Raw genomic sequence first — 5,982 nt, 5'->3', positions numbered from 1 at the left:
CATCGGTTTTATTGTCACCTCTATACAGAGAACTCACAGATCTATATATTTTGCCTGAATTTCTCTCCTGAGCTCCAGTCCCACAACATCAACTGAATTCACCATAGGTATCTCAAACTCAGTGTGTCCAAAAAACTTGTCGTCTTTCTCCAACCCCTACCTGTTTCCTAACTTTTCAATTTCTGTGGAGTGTACCACCATCCTTCCAGGCATCCTGGCTTAAAGCCTTCATCTAATCCTCAAATCCTTACTCGTCTACCTCTCTCTCTCCTTATCCAATAATTTTCCAGATCATGGCATTTTTATCTCCATCAACATTTCTCATATATTCCCTTCTCTCCACTCCCTCAGAGACCACCTTAGTGCAAACCCTTAACACTTCTTGCCTGGACTATTGCACTAGCCTTATAATTGGCCTGCTTGCCGCAAGTCTTTCCCCTCTTTAATCTATCCTTCACATAACTGCCAAAGGGATTTTCCTAAGGCATAGGTCTGACCACGTATATTACTACTGTACTCAGTAAAATATGGTGGCTTCCTATAGGATAGTATCAACTTTGTTAGGAATTCAAAGCTCTTCAAAATCTGGCCCTCAATTTGCCTTTCCAACCCTGTCACCCAAACACTGTGGTCCACAAATTGACCTTAATTTTTCCTCATATACCATACTCTATCCCATCTCCATGCTTTGGCACTGATTTTTTTTTCAATCTGAAATGTACTCTTTCCTTAATGTGCCTCTTAGAGGCCCTGTTTTCCTTCAAAACTTGGTTCATGCATCACCTTTTTCAAAAGGCCTTCCTGAACACCCCCAGATGCTAGTGCCTCATCCACCCCAAATTACCTTACTTTCTATCTAATTTGTATATATCTAGCTATGTACATGTTCATCTCTTCTGATAGTATATAAGCCGCTTGAAGGCAGAAAATGTTTTGTTTTTGTCTTATATTCCTAGCATAGTACCTAGCACATAGTAGGAGTTTAATAAATGTATGTCAGTTAATTGATTGATTTATCAGGGAAAACAAATTGTGGACCCCCAATGGCCCTCACTAGTAGAGATGGACTTCTAATTTTGAGTAAATATAGAAGGAATAGAAGATACATAAAAATATCAGAAAGTTTTTTTACGCTTTTTAAAATTACAAAATAAACTGTTTACACTTAAGACTATGCTGGTGAATGGGTAAAGACTAAGATTTTTTTTAACGAAACAACTGGCCTGGTTGGAGTTATCTTATTATTTCTGTAATAATAGTTCATATTTATCTAGAATTTTGTAGCTCACAAAGCCTTTCCTCACAACCACCCTGGGATGGTAGATGTAAGTATTTTAGCCCCATTTTACAGAACAGACAATGAAGGCTCAGGACTTGGCCATGGTTACCTAGTCAGTAGGCACTATAGCCATGATTTGAACCCAAATCTCCTGATTCTGTGTCAATATTTTCTAGTACACAACTTCCTGGGCAAGCAAAAAAAGACAATGCTCTATGATTATATCCCTCTAAGGGCTCAGAAAAAGATGAAAGAAGGTCTAGTAGACACCCTTCGTCAAAATTGTCTTCAACACAACTTAGAACTAGAAAATATACACTCAGTGTTGGGGAGTAAGCACTAGGAAACTCAAACTATTGATTAATCTTCTTTTGTCAATAAGTTTGTGTTTTGTTCGCTGCCAAATAAATGGAATCTCTGGACAAAATCATAATTAGGGTGGGATGGTCTGTGCTTTGTCCCAAGTTTCATACATCCTTGAGGGAACACATTTCCTCCTCACAGCAGCACACTCACAGCACATTTCCTCCTGATACTATCATCCCATTGCCTGACTCCTTCTCATGGTGCCCCTCTCATAGGGCTCACTTTCTCCCTCCAAACTCCACAGGGTCCAGGCTGCCCCATTTCCCAACATAGTTCATCCATGATGCTTACTTCTACGCATTTCAGACTGCCTTCCTCAAAGCTTCCCCTGAGCCACTGGTTCTAGCCCTGGCTACAACTCCAGCTCTGAGATCTAGTAAATAATCATCATAATAAGCCCAAATCAACATCCTGTCCTAAACTTCCTCTGAGCTGTCTAATCGTAAAATTGTGATTTAAGAGAAAAAAATCTGTCTGAGTTGGAGTTAGATCAGAATAACTTTCTTTCACATAAATTCACTGAGAAGAAACTACATGACTCTGTCCATCCTGCTGATCACAGGACAGAGGATATGGCTCATGGTGTAACATTTCCTGATTGGAGTTAGTCTAGGAAACGACATTTCGGGAGCTCCTCTGATTTATGGGTTCTGAATGAGAGGTAGAAAGCAATTAGTCTGGTGGGTTTAAAACAATACACCAGAATGTAAGAACACAAATGTTGTCCTCTTTGAAGCTGTCACCTTGGAAAGAAGGTCATTCACTTATTTTTGGTGCTACTGCCATTGTTTACTTTGTTGTTAGATTTTTAAAACAAGATAAAGAGCCATGTGATTTAGGTTGATCATTTGCTGGCTAGATATCTAGCGTGGCCTGAAATGAACATCTAACACCTTGTTACAATCCAGCTGTTTACGGGGCACTCATGGGCTACACTCTGAAGCAGAAGGAAAAGCTCCAGAAAGGAGTACTAGGGGATAGTGCAAGTACACTGTATAAATGATGATGACTCCCGTGGTCTGGCAGGTCACTGCACTTGGAGTCACAAAGACCTTGGCTCAAACCCTACCTCAGACACTTAGCTGTGCAACCCTGGGTGAATCATTTAATAACTTTGTGCCTCAGCCTCCTAATTTGTTAAATGAGGGAGCTGAATACAGCGGTCTCTAAGGTTGCTTCCAGCTCTAAATCTATCATCTATGAATGTAGCAGGATTGATTCAACTGTTCTCTGATCACTAAATACTGAGGTTGTCTCTATTTTGTTCTGTTCTTCCCAACAAAATGACAGCCTACAGACAGGTCCTTTATTCTCTTCAAGTTATCTTTTAGCATAAATTCTAAAGCCCTTTCAAGGCCTAAATCTATGAAAATATGATTCCCAATGGAATTGGGAATCCCCACATTATAGAATACTGTTTGTAGCCTTTCTTTCCAAACATTGCTTCCATTTTTAAAAAGATCCATGTTCAAAGTTATCTATACCTGGTCTATTTCTATTAGCTAATCATGTCATCCCATTTAGGTTTGTTTTTTTCTGGCTTCTCTCTGCCTCTCTCTTTCTCTCTCCTTCCCTTCCTCCCTTTCTATCTCTCTCCCTCCCTCCTTCCAACTCTTTCTCTTCCCTTCTCTCTCTCTGTCTCTTTGTCTCTCTCTCTGTCTCTCTGTCTCTGTCTCTCTCTCTCTTTCTCTGATTTGCTCTCCATTTCAATCATTTGTTTTTTAGAACTTTCCTTTATTTCTCTATCACACAGTATTTTGACATTCTGATTTTCTTCTGATTTCTGATCAATTTTAAGTTGGTTATTTTAACTTTAAGGATTTTAAACCCCATTCTCAGCATTCCTATTATAGCCTAGCCTAGTAATTAAACAAATGTATTCCATCTGTTTCTTGGAATCATCGGATGTTAATGCTAGAAGGGATTTTGAGATCTTATAGGCCAACCCCTCATTTTACAGATGGGGAAACTTACTTGAACTGTTCATTTTCATTTGCTAATCTAGGCTTGCATTTCAACTGGTCTTTTGAAATCAAATTTGATAAACTTTTCCTTTGTCCCTCTGTCTTGTGTCTTGTTGTCTCACCAGTGCTTTGGTGTCCCCAGTAGAACCATTAGGACCTGAAAACCTCCCAACTTTTTATTGTCAGTGGCATGAGCAACAAACTTCAATTCTTCTTTCCCCTTCTGGCTGTGCTTCTGACTCTCCAGCTTTTATCACCATGTCTTAGCTGCCTTCTTAGACTGGAACTTCAATCTATGCCCTGGAGTCTCCATCTGCCATGATAGCCTTTTCTTCCATTGAGGAGTTACTTCCAGGGCCTCTATTTTAGGAATAAACCCAGGCTGACCATGCTTCATTCCCCACTGGGCAGTGTTTCTGATGCTCTAGTCTTTGCCACCATGCCTCAAGATGCACCTTCCCCCTACTCCCTGCTTTTTAGATCCCTGCCTGAATTAGAATGTAAACTCTTTGAGGGCAGGACTTCCTTTTCCCCTGTATCTGTATCCCCAGAGATTAGCTCAGTAGCTGGCTCATAATAAGTGCCTAATAAATGCTTGTTGTCTTCCTTATGGCTCATCATGGCCCGGGGATAACCCTGAGTCCTTAAAGGTAATGCCAGAAGTTCCCACAAGGGGGACAGATGCTGAGGACAAGCCTGGTAATGGCCTGCATTCCTCCTGCCTTCCAAAAACTAACCTTGCTAAGTTAGAAAAAGCTTGTTGCCAGAAGGCAGCCCAACAGATGATGAAGGATTCTTTTTAGCCAGAGCAACTCATAGGTATGAAAAGATTTCATTCTGCATCAATGGAGGGAGTATTCTCATGGATCTTCAGAATAACAACAAGAATAGCTGTCATTTACAAAGTACTTTAAGATCAGCAAAGTACTTTACATTCATGATCTTATTTGACCTATACAACAACCCTGTGAGAAAGGCACTATGGGTATTGTTTATCTCCATTTTACAGATGAGGAAACTGAGGCTTAGAGAAATTAGGTAGATTTTTCTTGGTCACACAGCTGGCAAATATCAAAGGTAGGACCCAAACCCAGGTTTCAGCTGACTCCAGATATCTAACACTCCCTCTACCACACCATACTGCCTCTAGCAAGAACAATAATACTAAAATTGAGCAAGGGAAATTTTATTTTTTTTAATTTTTCCACTTAATAGTATTTTATTTTTTTTCCAATTACATGTAAAGATAGTTTTCAACATTCACTTTTGTAAGATTTTGAATTCTAAATTTTTTCTGCCCCCTTCCCTTCCCTCCTCGCCAAGATAGCAAGCAATCTGATACAAGCTATACATGTACAATCATATTAAACATATTTCCACGTTAGTCATTTTGTGAAGGAAGAATCAGAACAAAAGGGGAAAACCACAAGAAAGGAAAAACAAAAAACAAAAAGAGAGAAAATAGTATGCTTTGATCTGCATTCAGATTCAGAACTATGGAGTCTGATGTGGATAGCATTTTCATTCATGAGTCTTTTGGAACTGTCTTGGATCATTTACTGTATTGCTGAGAAGAGCTAAGTCTATCAAGTTGATCATCACACAGTGTTGCTGTTACTGCATACTATGTTCTTTCTGTTCTGCTCACTTCATTCAGCATCAGTTCATATAAGTGCAAGGGGAAATTTTAAAAAACAATGCTAAATAAATTGCCATAGCAGATAGCGTTGAACTTGGAGTCAAGAAGCCTGAGTTCAAATCCTTCTTCAGACACTAGTTATATAACCCAGAACAAATCATTTTAATAGACCTGTTTCCTCACCTGCAAAATGGGAAGGAGGGGGACTGGATGAGAACTTTTAAGGTCCCTTCCAGCTTAAATCCACCATCCTACAGTTCGTTCTTGATGTCAAAATGTTTAAGCATAGAGATCTTTAAAAAAAAGAAATTGATGATATATAATAATATGTTGGTCTAATTATAATTTATGCATAGTAAAATATAATAATACATAATAATGGAGATTATATGGTTATTAGGGTATATATTCCTCACACATCTGAGGACAGGTTAAATTTTAAATTCTTACATACGAATCTTATCTCCAGGAAATAAGGTGCATCATTTTGTACCTAGTCTTCCCACAAACTGAGACTCTGGTTTGGTTTATGCCTTTGGAAAGAAAGAAGGAGATCTCAATTAAGCTGAGCCACTCATTTACAGCAACTAGAACATGCCTACAAACCCAAAGGTTTTAGTAGAAAGGGGAGAGACAAGTGCATTCAACATTTCTTGAAGCTCTAGCAGGCAGCTTTCTGTAAAAATCTGTCCTTGAATTACCCAAACCTCTAAATGGGATGTTGCAACATTGAG

This window comes from Vombatus ursinus, unplaced genomic scaffold (assembly GCF_900497805.2).
Source record: "Vombatus ursinus unplaced genomic scaffold, bare-nosed wombat genome assembly UNPS02000749.1, whole genome shotgun sequence".
NCBI lineage: Eukaryota > Metazoa > Chordata > Mammalia > Diprotodontia > Vombatidae > Vombatus > Vombatus ursinus.
The sequence above is the reverse complement of the archived record's forward strand: the minus strand, read 5'-3'. Positions refer to the sequence as shown.